General features: G+C 45.7%; 1 long non-coding RNA gene across 2 annotated transcripts in view; it reads right to left on the reverse strand.

The window, feature by feature from the left end:
- The window catches only part of LOC148135758 (uncharacterized), a 73,996-nt gene that overhangs the window by 30,877 nt on the left and 29,493 nt on the right, over window positions 1-13,626 (reverse strand). For both annotated transcript variants that reach the window (XR_015754821.1, XR_015754822.1), the window contains exon 3: window positions 855-982. This is a non-coding gene — a long non-coding RNA (uncharacterized LOC148135758). The remainder of the gene's footprint in view (window positions 1-854; window positions 983-13,626) is intronic.

Genomic DNA, 13,626 nt, shown 5'->3' on the forward strand with positions numbered 1-13,626 from the left:
TGGAGTGGAGGAGCAAACAGAGATGTGCAGTGTTGTTGTGGCTTGAAAAGTGTCTGGAGGTGTTTATGCAGATAAGGTACTCAGTAAGGTTGGGAGCAGGTTACTGAGGTCATGTGGTGCTATAGGCCAGTAGGCAGGAGTGTTATAGGGCCTGCACAAGGTTACAGTGATATTATGTTCTCTTTTGGGCTTGAGGAAGGTACACAGGAGGGTATTTTGGTCCAGGCTGGAGGAGTGCACAGAAACGGGGGCACGTAAGTATTGTGCAAGACTACAGAAATAGGGATTATTGTACTGAGCGCAGGATGAGATTATTGAGATTGGGCATGTTATCGACACTGGAGCAATTTACACACAGGGAGAGTCGTCAGCATCGGAGTAGGTTTCAAATATACCGCGGGAATATGGTGGGGGGGGGGGGGGGGGTGGGTGGAGGTTACAGAAGCAGGAAATTTTCTGGGAATTACAAGTATTCCAGACACTGGCACAAATGAGTTGGACCGAAAGGCATGTTTCCTTCCTGTATGACTCTATCACACGACAAAAGACAATGTGTGAATATAGAACAGAAAGATCCCAGGGTTCAATACCATCTCCTTGAGGGAGACCTGCTTTCCCCTCTGTTGTACTGATCCTCACTAAGACAGCACAGGCCTGGATTGATAACTGTCAACTTCTTATACTGACACAGGTAGGCTCAGTACAGCAGAGATGAAAGTAAACAAGAGGGTGGGGATTGAGCCTGGGACCATCATGCTCTGTGTTCGTGCTTCAACACTGTATCTGTGTCATGTCTTCTGGACCAAAGTTCGATGTATTAAATACACTCTGCTCTGTTCACTGAGTGATCTTACCTCACTGCAGGATTTACTGAAGGCTCCAGATCTCACTCTCCATCTCTCTGGCTGACCAACTGTCTTCAGTGTGGTGATGGACGAAACAGGAATTGGGAATTCTGCTGAGTCAGGAGCATCCTGAGTACCTACAGGAGACAGAGAAATGAACAGAATGGGAAATCAGACTGATGCAGTGAGGGTTACACATGGAGAATGGCACCAAGTCCCACCGAGACCTGGAAAATCCCAGTCTCCATCCCTGGCCTGTGCTGCTGCATCTCCCTGGAGTGGAGAATTCTGTTGGTTCAGGATCTGGAGTAGCTGCAAAAGGTGCAGTCACCGGCATCAATTAAACCCTCACAGTGACATATAACACATGGAGAGAGACTGTGTGATATCACCAGAGTGCAGGAAGTTATCAGGATCAAATCACGGTCAGGAAGAAGGTGCACTGGGATCAGTACTCAGGGATGAGGGAGCTATCAGTGGGCCAGGCAATGGCCTCGGGTTACTCTCACTAGACTGTTCATCCAGAATTTAATGCCGGTAGCAGGGATACTCATCTGACTACTTAATACCCTTTAAGTAAGGAAATCTGCTATAGGCTGCCAGTCTAGACTACATATGAATCCAGACCCAGAGCAATGGGATTGACTCTCAAATGCCCTCTGTAATGGTCTGGAAAGCCACTCAGCTCTAAGGCTGGTCAGAGTGGGCATGCGATGCTGGCCAGTCAGAGACAACAATATCTCACGAGTGAATTAAAACTAACACTGCTGGGACCAGTGTCCTGGCCAGTCATGTCGGTAGGTTTATGGACAGGCTTTAAACTGACATGGAGGGTGCAGAGAGAGGGTACAGGTGAAAGGAGCTTTCCAAATCCAAAGGGAAAATGTGAAGCCTCGGAACAGCATGGGAATGTGGCTGAAGACAAGCAGAAAGAAACAGGAAGGGACAGAGTTTAACGAAAACTGTACATCAATGAATCAGTTTGTGACAGGACATTGTGGGAAAGAGGAAATTATCCTTTTTTTTTGGAATGGGCAAAGTATCTACAATAAGGTAATAGACTTGTGACACAGAGAAAATGAGACTTAGTCACCAGACAGACGTGGTTACAGGTTGAACAAAAGGTGGAACATAAATATTCAACAGTAAACAACCTTACAGGATCTCAGGCAGAATGGAAAAGCAAGATGGGAACCCTGACACTAATGGATAACAAAGGGATTACAGAGAAAGCATTTGGCCACAGATTATGCAGCTGAATCAGCCTGAATGTAAATTCTGGGTGCTATGTGTCAAAAACATAAGCAGGAGAACAGTTTTTATGCTGCCTTGCAGTATTTCATTGCTCATCCCTGCATTAAACAGGAATTCATTAGAATTTGTAGCAAAGGTGGTGAGATAATTTTTGGAGACTTCAATCTTTGTATAATCTGGGACAGACACATTGGCAAGAGTGATATTTTCCAAGATCCTCCTTGAATGTTTTTGTCAGTGTTTCTTTGAATAACACATTGTGCAAATAGCTAGGATGTAACTATCTCAGATCGACCGTTGGGTGATGAAGCTGAGTGAATGAGTAATATCACACCAAGATCCTCCAAAAAATTACACCGGAATTCAAAGAGATTATGACATTTTAAAGTGACCATAAAGCACACCCAAGCATCAGTAACAAAACCAATTACATGATTTTGAGAGAGAACTGACCAAGGTAAACAAAATGTCAGTCTGTAAATGAACAGTGGAAAACATTTAGACCCAGAGAGTCCTAGAGAGGTACAGCACATAAACATACCCTTCGGTCCAATTTGTCCACGCCACCCAGATATCCTATCGTAATCTCGTCCCATCTGCCAGCACTTGGCCCATATCCCACTAAACCCTTTTTATCCATATACCAATCCAGATGCCTTCTGAATGCTGCAATTGTACCAGCCTCCACCACTTCCTCTGGCAGTACATTCCATACATAAGCACACTCTGCGTGAAAACGTTGCCCCTAAGGTCCCTTTTAAATCTTTCATCTCTCACCCTAAACCTATGCCCTCCAGCACTGATCTCCACCACCAAGGGAAAAAACCTTGTCTGTTTATCCTATCCATGCCCCTCATGATTTTATAAACCTCAAGAATGTCACCCCTTAGCCTCTGACGCTCCAGGGAAAACAGTCCCAGTCACTTCAGCCTCTCCCGATAGCTCAAATCCTCCAACACTGGCAACATCCTAGTAAAACCTTTCTAAACACTTTCAAGTTTCACAACATCCTTCCAATAGGAAAAAGATCAAAAATGCACGCAATATTCCAAAAGTGTCCTAACCAGTGTGCTGTACAGCTGTAATATGACCCCCAATCTCCTATAATCAATGCTATGACCAATAGAGGAAAGCATACCAAACACCGTCTTCACTATCCGCTTACCTGCGACTCTACTTTCAAGGACTTATGAACTCCAAGGTCTCTTTGTGCAGCAACATTCCCGAGGACCTTCACATTAAGTGTACAAGTCCTGCTCAGATGTGCTTTCCCAAAATGCAGCACCTCACATTTATCGAAATTAAACTCCATCTGTCACTTCTCAGCCCATTTGCATATCTGATCCAGATCCCGTTGTAATCTGAGGTAACCTTCTTCACTACCCACTATATCTCAAATTTTGGCGTCATCTGCAAACTTGTTAACTGTACCTCCTATGTTCATGTCAAAATCATTAATATAATGACAACACATAGTGATACAAGCACCGATCTTTGTGGCACACCATCAACCTCCAGTGTGATCAATTAGATTACATTACATTACAGTGTGGAAACAGGCCCTTCGGCCCAACAAGTCCACACCGACCCGCCGAAGCGAAACCCACCCATACCCCTAACCTAACACTATGGGCAATTTAGCATGGCCAACTCACCTGACCTGCACATCTTTGGACTGTGGGAGGAAACCGGAGCACCCGGAGGAAACCCACGCAGACACGGGGAGAACGTGCAAACTCCACACAGTCAATCGCCTGAGGCGGGAATTGAACCCGGGTCTCTGGTGCTGTGAGGCAACAGTCCAGCCACTGTGCCACCATGCCGCCCACAAACGCAGCCCTCCGCCACCACCCTCTGTCTTCTACCTTCGAGCAATTCTGTATCCAAACAGCCAGTTCTCCCTGTATTCCATGAGATCTAACCTTGCTAAACAATCTCCCATGAGGAACTATTTCAAGCACCTCACTGAAGTCTATAGAAATCACATCTAATGATTGGCCCTCATCAATCCTTTTTGTTACTTCTTCAAAAGGAGCAATCAATTGCTTGAGACATGATTTCCCACACACAAAGCCATGCTGACTATCCCTAGTCACTCCTTGCCTTTCTAAATACATGTAAATCCTATCTCGTAGGATTCCCTTCAACAATTTATCCACTACTGATGTCAGGCTCACTAGTCTGTAGTTCCCTAGCTTTCCCTTACCACCTTTCTTAAATGGTGGCACCACGTTAGCCAACCTCCAGTCTTCAAGCACCTCACCTGTGATAATCAATGATACAAATTTATCAGCAAAGGGCCCATCAGTAACTTCCCTCGCTTCCCACAGATTCCAAGGTACACCTGATCAGAGCCTGGGGATTTATGCGCTTTTATGCATTTCAAGACATCCGGCACCTCCTCCTCTTCGATATGGACGCTTTTCAAGAGGTCACCATCTACTTCCCCACATTCTGTATCCTCCATTTCCTTCGCCACAGTAAACACTGATGCAAAATACTCATATAGTATCGCCACCATCTCCTCCGGCTGCACACAAAGGCTGCCTTGCTGATCTTGGAGGGGCCCTATTTTCTCCCTAGTTACCCTCTTGTCGTTTATGTATTTATAAAAACCCTTTGGATTCTCCTGAGCACCATTTGTCAAAGCTATCTCACGTCCACTTTTTACCCTACTGATTTCCCTCTTAAGTATACTCCTCCTGCCTTTATATTCTGAGAATTCACTTGATTTCTCGTGTCTATACCTGACAAATGTTTCCTTCTTTTTCTTAACCAAAATCTTCATTCTCTCGTCATCCAGCATACCCTACACCCACCAGCATTTCCTTCCACACTAACAGGAATACTATGTACTGTCTCTGGAAAGCCGTTATCTCATTTTTGAAGGCCTCCCAATCTCCAATGATAAAGGTTTCAATCTCTTAAAATTGAATCACCCCAATTCCTGCATCTCACGAAACTGACACTTGAAAATAATAATAATAAAATAGAACATTCTAAACTAAGGCTTTGATGAGGTGAGCTCTGGTCAGTCCTGTCGATCTGGAGGTTACCAGATACACGGAGAGTACTTTCTACTAGAGCAGCACCAGGTCAGTGTCAGGCAAATATATTCACATCTGAACTCACATTTCCCAGCCTGGGAATCTGAAGCTGTGCACAGCCAATTCTGGTAAACATCAGCAAAACTAGGTCATCAAGATCGGCCCAATAGTCTAATAAAAAAAACAAATGAATCATTCAGACTAAAATATCCTTCAGGTTCCACAATGCAGTCACGGTTCCATCCTGCATGTTATATGAATCCCGCTCCCTCTAACCTCCTGCAGGATCTCCGTCCCTTCCTACATTTGTACCATCCTCCAGGTTCTGCAGCCCTTCCTACCTCCGTAACATGACCCGGACTCTACAACTCTTTCTTCCTCTGCAATGTTCCACAGAAGGGTACTAGATGATGGTGGGGCTTACAGAGTTAGGGAGGAATATCAGGATTGGAGGATTTTGCAGTTATTAGTAATATTAAAGTGGCTAAAATTGGCTTTGGTAGTTTTGAGGGTTCATGTCAATAAAGGAGGTTACGGAGCTTAGGAGGATTATAGGGGCGGGAAGACGTTTCACAGTTTATGAGTTTTGTGGGGACTGGAGGAAGATACCAAAATAGGGAGGGTTTAAGATTGAATGATTCTGCAGAAAACCTCTACTGGGTTAAAGGCAGGATTCTTCGTAGTGTGGAGAAACAGAAGAACCTTGGGGTCCACGTCCATAGATCCTTCAAAGATGCCAGCCAAGTTGATAGGGATGGTACGAAGGCGTGTGATGTGTTAGCTTTCATTAGCCAAGGGATTGAGTTTAAGACCTGTGAGGTTATGCTGCAGCTCCATACAGCCCTGGTTAGTCCACACTTGGAATATTGTGTTATGTTCCGGTCGCCTCATTATAGGAAAGATGTGGAAGCTTTGAAGAGGGTGCAGAGATTTGTAAGGATGTTTTCTGGATTGGAGGGCAGGCCTAATGAAAAAATGTTGGGGAAGCCAGGGTTTTTCTCATTGGAATGAAAAAGGATGAGAGCTGTCTTGATCGAGGTGTACGAGATGATAAGAGACGTACGAGATGATGAGAGGCATACACAGAGTGGATGGCCCGAGAATTTTCCCATTGTGAAAATGGCTATAAAGATGGGGCATAATTTTAAGGTACTTGGAGGAAGGTTTATGGGAGATATCAGAGGGTGTTACACAGAGGGTGGTGGGTATGTGGAATGCACTGCCAGCGTTGGTGGCAGAGAGAGTTACATTAGGGACATTTAATTAACTTTTGGAATTAACATCGATTACAGTAAAATGAATTTCTCAAAATGGAGACCTGTGCCCTGTGGTGTTCCACGGGGATCCGTGCTGGGTCCACTGCTGTTTGTGATATACATAAATGATTTGGAGGAAGGTATCAGTTGCCTGATTAGCAAGTTTTCAGATAACACTAAGATTAGTGGAGTAGCAGGTAGTGATGGGGACAGTCAGAGAACACAGCAGTGTATATAGATCGATTGGAGAGATGGGCAGAGAAATGGCAGATGGGGAGTTCAACCGAGGCAAATGCGAGGGGATGCATTTCGCAAGATCCAATTCAAAAGTGAACTATACAGAAATGGAAAAGTCCTGGGGAAAATTGATGTACAGAGAGACCTGGGTATTCAGGTCCATTGTTCCTTGAAGGTGACAACGCAGGTCAGTAAAGTGGTTAAGGCGGCATACAGCATGATTTCCTTCATTGGACGGGCTATAGAGTGAAAAAGTTGGCAGGTCATGTTACAGTTGTATTGGATTTTGGTTTGGCCACATTTGGAATGTTACATACAATACTGATCACCACATTACCAAAAGGATGTGGATGCTGTGGGGAGGGTGCAGAGGTTGTCTGGCATGGAAGGGGCTAGCTATAAAGAGAGGTTGAATATATTTTATTGGAAACACAAAGGTTGACTGGGAACCTGATTGATGTCTACAAACTCATGAGATGTGCAGACATGGTGGATAGCAAGAAGCTTTTTTCCTCAGTGTGTGGAATGCACTTATTGGGGGTCACAATCTCAAAGTGAGAGGGGAAAGATTTAGGACAGACATACGTGGAACGGTCTTTATGCAGCGGGTGATGGGGCCTGGAACGCGTTGCCAGCGGAGGTGGTAGAGGCAGGAACGATGACGTCATTTAAGATGTATCTAGGCAGATGTATGAATGGGCAGGAAGCAAAAGGATACAGATCCTTAGAAAATAGGCAGCAGGTTTAGACAGAGGATCTGGATCAGCACAGGCGTGGAGGATCGAAGGGCCTGTTCCTGTGTAGCAATTTTCTTTGTTCTTTTCTTCTTTGAATGGTCTGCAGGTTAGTTTGACCTTAGAATAGGATAAAAGATTGGCACATTATCAAGGGCCGAAGGGCCTGTACTGTGCTGTACTGTTGTGTCCTAAATAGGGAGGGTCACAATGGCAGGAAAGTGTTTCGGGAGGCTGGAGAGGATGGGATCTGAGTGAATAGATACAATTAGGAAGGTTTGTTCGGAGTGCACAGGTAACAGAAACACCAATGATCTGATCTGGAACAGACGACCCAGGCTGGGAGGGCTGTGGGGACTGGGGTGGTTTCACAGGAAGGGAGGACCATAGAACCACGAGGGTGTTACAGAAATGTGGAGGGCTGTTGGGCCTGCAGGAGTTCATGGAGCTGTGGAGGTTGGGAGGGATGGAACAGTTTACACAGATATGGATGTTGGTAGGATGGAGTGGTTTACACAGACAGGAGTGTTTTAGGTGAATGGAGAAGTTTAGAGAGAAAGTGGGTTGTATAGACTGGAGGACCAAACAGAGATATGGAGGGTAGTCATGGATGATGTTTATAGATACAGGAAGGTTTAGGTTCTGCAGGTTAGTTAGATACAGAGGGTGTGGAGTCTGACAGATTTTCCAGAAGGGCAGTCATTTTGGTTGGATACAGTTTCACAGATAAGGGAGCATTAGTAACCTCCTCCAGAATGGTCAAAGTGGTAAGGGTTGTAGGGGAGAGTGGCGTTTACACAGATAGAGGTGTAAGTGCTGGAGAAAGTTATGGAGATGAGTAGTGGATGGAGAGACTGGAGGAGATTACATTAATAGTGGTGTACTAATGATGGGAGGATGTTACACAGATAGTGAGTCTGAGAGGAACTGAAAGCCATATGATTTGGGGTGGGATCTACAGGTTGGGAGTGCTGCAGGGACCTGAGAGGCCTTTTGGGTCTCCCCAGATTGATCATGTCTTTAGGACTGTCAGAGGTTACATAGATACGGAAACATTAAAGACAATGTTTGCCTTCCTCATTTTCCTGAACAGTGTGACGACACCTCTCATGGGCCAGGGATTCCTAAACCTGCTAGCTTTTCCCTTCACCCTAACAGGGACATACTGGATCCTTGAGATCACACGTTTAAAAGCCTCCCATTTGCCAGTCATTCCTTTTCATTCCAACAGACCGACCCAATCGATTTTAGTCATGATTTGGACGTGCCAGTGTTGAACCGGGGTGGGCAAAGTTAATAATCACACAACACGGGTTATAGTCCAGCAGGTTTATTTGCAAGCACTAGCTTTCGAAGCACTGCTTCTTCAACTGGTGGATGTGGAGCACAATCCTAAGGCACCAAATTTATAGAAACAGGAATGCAGTGTCATGGAATGAAATATTAAACAAGCTTAGATGAAGTCTTTTATCTTTTTACAATGACCACCAGAGCTTCTAAATCTAGCGCTTTCAACTATAAAGGGACCTCGACTATCCAAATATCAATTAACCCAATATCAGATTATTGAAAGGAGATCTTGAGGTCCCAATAGAAACATTACATCAAAGAGCCGTTTCAACCCTGATTGTGTTTTGTTTTTGTTTACACTGATTAAAACCGATCTCGGGTGACTGAATTGCTGCTGAGAACAATCCTGGACATCAAGCCCAGGGACCATCTCCAAATGACTGACCTCTCACCCTCTCCCCCTCCCCACACTTAGCCGAGAGTTAAATATAGGGATAAATCCTAACCCCCCCCCCCCCCCCCTTCCCCAGATATTCTCTCGAACATTGTCCTGTATAGGGCAAAGGTGAAACTTTTTGAGATGTTGCAGTAAAAGGTTGTGTGTGGCTGTCTGAGCGTGTGTGCACATGTGCATGTGCGCTATTTGGAGACTTACCCCCGCAAAGGCAGTAGATGTCCAGCTGCCCAGAAGGGGGAGGGGATGATGGGGGCAGGGGGCCGGGGACACGGCCGTGGACATGGATTGGACAGTGGGTGTGGTATGCGGAGGGCGGTGTTGGACGGGTTTGGGGACTGGCTGAGGTTGATGTCGACCGTGTTTAGGAAGTGGGGGCAGGCGGCGAGTGGAGGGTGATGTTCGTCGGTTTTGGCGGCAGGGGCCGCTTTTCGTGGGTTTGGGACAGGTGGGGGGTGACATTGAGGGGCGGGTGGGGGCGGTGTTGGATGGGTTTGTAGGCGAGCGGGATGTGTTTTTGGGGTTTGGCAAGGTGTGGGGGCTTGCTCATGGCTTGCTGCTGCCTAGTAACCTGAACAGAGAGCAGACTGGACTGAAAACTCCGAGCCCCAGAGGAAAGGCATTGAATCGATTAACTGAACACTCAATTATCCGAACGAAATAGTGCCCGCCCATCTCGTTCAGATAATCGAGGTTCCTCTGTAAACCATCTGGACTGTAGCCTGGTGTTGTGTGATTTTTACCTTCACCCAATCAAACCCTGCTTGATCCTGCTGAATGGCTCCAATATTGGCCCAGTTCCAGTTTAATACCTAAATCTGTTAACCCATCTGATCTTTTTCCATAACTCTGTTAAAACAAAGACAGTTGTGGTCACTGGACGCAATGTGCTCTCCGACTGATACTTCAGTCACTTGTCTGACCTCGTTTTCTGAGGAGAGATCCAGTGTTGCACCCGCCTGAGTAGCGTAGAGCCGTCTACGTCTTGGTTTCAGAAACTTTTTTGGACACATTATACAAATTCTACCCTGTACAGGCCTTTTACACTCTGGGTGACCCAGTCAATCCAGGGGAGGTTAAAATCTCCATCTAATGCTATTCTATTATTTTTATAGATACCTGCAAACTCACGACACATTTTCTCCTCTAGTACCCACTGGCCATTTTAGGGTCTGCAGACCTGCAGACAGACCATCCCCTTTTTGTTTCTAACTTTTAAATATATGGCCTAATTTGATGGTCTCTAAGCACTGTTGTTATGTCCTTCCTAATCAAAGGGGCGGCTCCCTCCTCACTTACTTGTCCTTCTGTCACGCCTGTAGCTTCTGTATCCTGGAACAGTGAGCTGCCAGTCCTGCCCTCTCTCAGCCATGTTTCTGTTACAGCTATAATATCCCAGTTCCCAGAGCTAATCCATGCTCTGAGCTCATCTGCCTTACTAGTCAGGTCTAGTATGTTGAAACAAATGCCCTTTAAACTAGCAGTCTTTACCCTCCCTCGACTATGCCCCTGGCTATCCTTGATCTTGATGGCTGATGTACTTTCCTCTGACTTTTCGATGGTCCCTCTCTTACTCAGAGTCACAACTCCCTGCCAAACTAGTTTAGATCCTCCTGGGTAACTCGAGAAAATTTCCTCCCTGGGATATTAGTGCCCCTCTGCTTCAAGTACAAACCATCCCCTTTGTACAGGTCACCTCTACCCCAGAAGAGATCTCAATGGCCCAAGAACTGAAAACCCTGCCCGCTTCACCAGCTTCTTAGCCACATATCCATCCGGCTTATCTTTCTATTTCTATCCTCACTGGCACGTGGCACTGGGAGTAATCTGGAGATCATTAATATCAATATCCTCCCTTTTTAACTTCTCCCCTAACTCCCTGTACTCATTTCACAGGACCCCATCCCTTTGTCTACCTCTGTCATATGGGCCGATGTGCACAATGACCTCTGGCTGTTCACCCTCCCCCTTCAGAATATTCAGTAACTGCTCAGAGACATCCTTGACCCTGGCATCCGGGAGGCAGCACATCATCCTGGGGTCTCCTCTGCAGCCAAACAGTCTCCTGTCTGTCCCCCTCACATCTGAGTCTCCTATCAGTATTGCGATCATTAGAGAGGATCTGGCAAACAGAGACAGGGAGGAACTCCCTGCAGTTGGGTCCATGTTAGGAACGTGGAGTATTTTAAAGTGATGCAGTGAGAACGCAGGGTCAGTGTGCTCCTTGAAGAGTGAACAGTAAAGGCAGCAAGGGAATACTGATCAAGTGATATCGCGAGTTTGATAAAGAAAATACAGTGCAATAAAATCAGGTGAAGCCCTTCACAAGTATAGAGAGTGCAAGGGGATTGTGGAAAATGAGGGACAAACAATGGTCATTAAATATATTTGGCAGATATGATTGCGGAAAAGCCGCAAGTATTTTATCAGAATCGTGAGAGTAAGAGGATTCCCAGCGAAAGAGGGAGGCCTGTGAGAAACCAAAGGGATAATCTGTGCATGGAGCCAGAGGAAGCAGGTGAGGTATTCAATGAATACTACCCATCTCTATTCACACAGGACAAAAACATTGCAGCCAGGGATTTCAGTCAGGATGGTGAGGTTCCAGAATATGTTAAGATCAATAAGGAGGAGGTATTAAATATTTTCACAGGCATAAAGGTGGAGAAATCCCCAGTACCCAATGAAATGTATCACAGACTCTTATGGGAGGAAATGGAGGAGATTGCTAGGGCCCTGGTGGATATATTTAATACTTTGCTGGCCACGGGTGAAGTGCTTAATAACTGGAGGATCACTAATGTGGTTCCTTTATTCAAGAAGGGTAGCAGGGAAAGGCCAGGAAATTCAGAGCAGGTAGTCTGACAGCAGTGAGAGGGTAATTGGGAACAATGCTAAGGGACAGGTTGAATCAATAACTGGAAAGGCAGGGATCGATTAGTGATACTCAGCACAGATTTGGAAGAGGAAGATAATGTTTGATGAAATCAGCTGAAATTTCTTTGAAATTACGATTGAAGATATTGATGAGGGCAGTGCAGATGATGTGGGTTCCATGGAATCCATTCAGGCCTTTGACAAGGGTCCACGTGGAAGCCTCATCCAAATGGGAAGAGCCCATGGGATCCAAGGCAAGTTGGCAAATTGGATCCAAAATTGTTGTGTGGGTTGGTTTTGTGATTGAAAGCCTTTGCCCAGCGGGTGTATCACAGGGATCTGTGCAGGAACCATTGCTGTTCCTTAGGGGCATTAGTCACTTGGATGTGAACGCAGAAGGAATCATTAGTAGGTTTGTAGATGACATGAAAGGTGAGGATGTTGTCCAGTGAGGGGGGTGGTCTCAGGCTGCAGTCTGAAGGTTGAGGCTGGGACAGAATTTCAAGAGAATCATTTCAATCAACAAGCCTGGCAAGAGCACAGTAGGCAATGAGGGGAAACACATCAATTAAGCTGCATTTACTTTAATGTAAAGGGCCTAACAGGTTATACAGATGAACGCACGGCACGGATGGGAGCATGGGATAGGGATATCACAGGAATTACAGAAACACAGCTGAGGGAGGGGCAGGACAGGCAGCTCAATGTTCCCGGGACAGATGCTACAGGAAGGATAGAAGGAGAGGCAAGAGAGGAGGGGGATTGGTGTTTTTGATCAGTGAAAACATCACTGCAGCGCTTAGAGAGCATATTCCTGGGGATCGCCCAGTGAAGCTGTAATAGCAGAACTTAGAAATATAGCTGGATGATCAGTTTGATATGACGGTACTGCAGGCCTGCAGTAGTCAGCGGGAAATTGAGCAGCAAATACGTCGGAAATCTCAGATGTCTGTAAGAATGATAGGGTTGTAATGGTCGGGGATTTAACTCTCCAAACCTAGACTGAGACTGCCATAATGTTCGCAGCTTGGATGGGAGGGATTTGTTCAGTGTGTTCAAGAAAACTTTCTCAGTCAGTATGCAAGTGGTCCGACTGGAGAACGGAATGAAACAACACCTCCCCTCGGAAACAAGGTCGAGAAAGGGGCTGAAGTGTCTGTGGGGCAGCACTTTAACAAAGTCGCCACAATTCTATTAGTTTGAAAATAGCGATGGAAAAGGACAGGCCTGGTCCACAAGTTAAAGATCAACACTGGCCTTGCCCCAGTCCAGAAGGTATTCAGCAAGACTGTCCAAAAGTTGATTCATGGAGGCTATTTGAAATTAAAGGGATGTCGGGCAAGTGGGATTCTTTCAAAAGAGAGATAAATTAAGATTTCTGGGTCAGCATATTCCTGTTAGTGTGAAGGACAATGCTGACACGTGGGAAATGCTGGATGACTGGGGATATTGAGGCTATGGTGAAGACAAAAGGGGACACATGTCCTATATAGCCAGCTGGATTAAGTCAATCCCTTGAAGAACATTGTGGGTGTGGTAATATCCTTAAGAGGGAAACCATGAGGGCCTAAAGGGGAACTGACAGAGCTTTGGCAGAGAAGGTTCAGGAAAATCCAGAGAGATTCTACAAGT

This window comes from Chiloscyllium plagiosum, unplaced genomic scaffold (genome assembly GCF_037043375.1).
Source record: "Chiloscyllium plagiosum isolate Xiang-an unplaced genomic scaffold, Cpla_swu_hap1 HiC_scaffold_48, whole genome shotgun sequence".
Classification (NCBI taxonomy): domain Eukaryota; kingdom Metazoa; phylum Chordata; class Chondrichthyes; order Orectolobiformes; family Hemiscylliidae; genus Chiloscyllium; species Chiloscyllium plagiosum.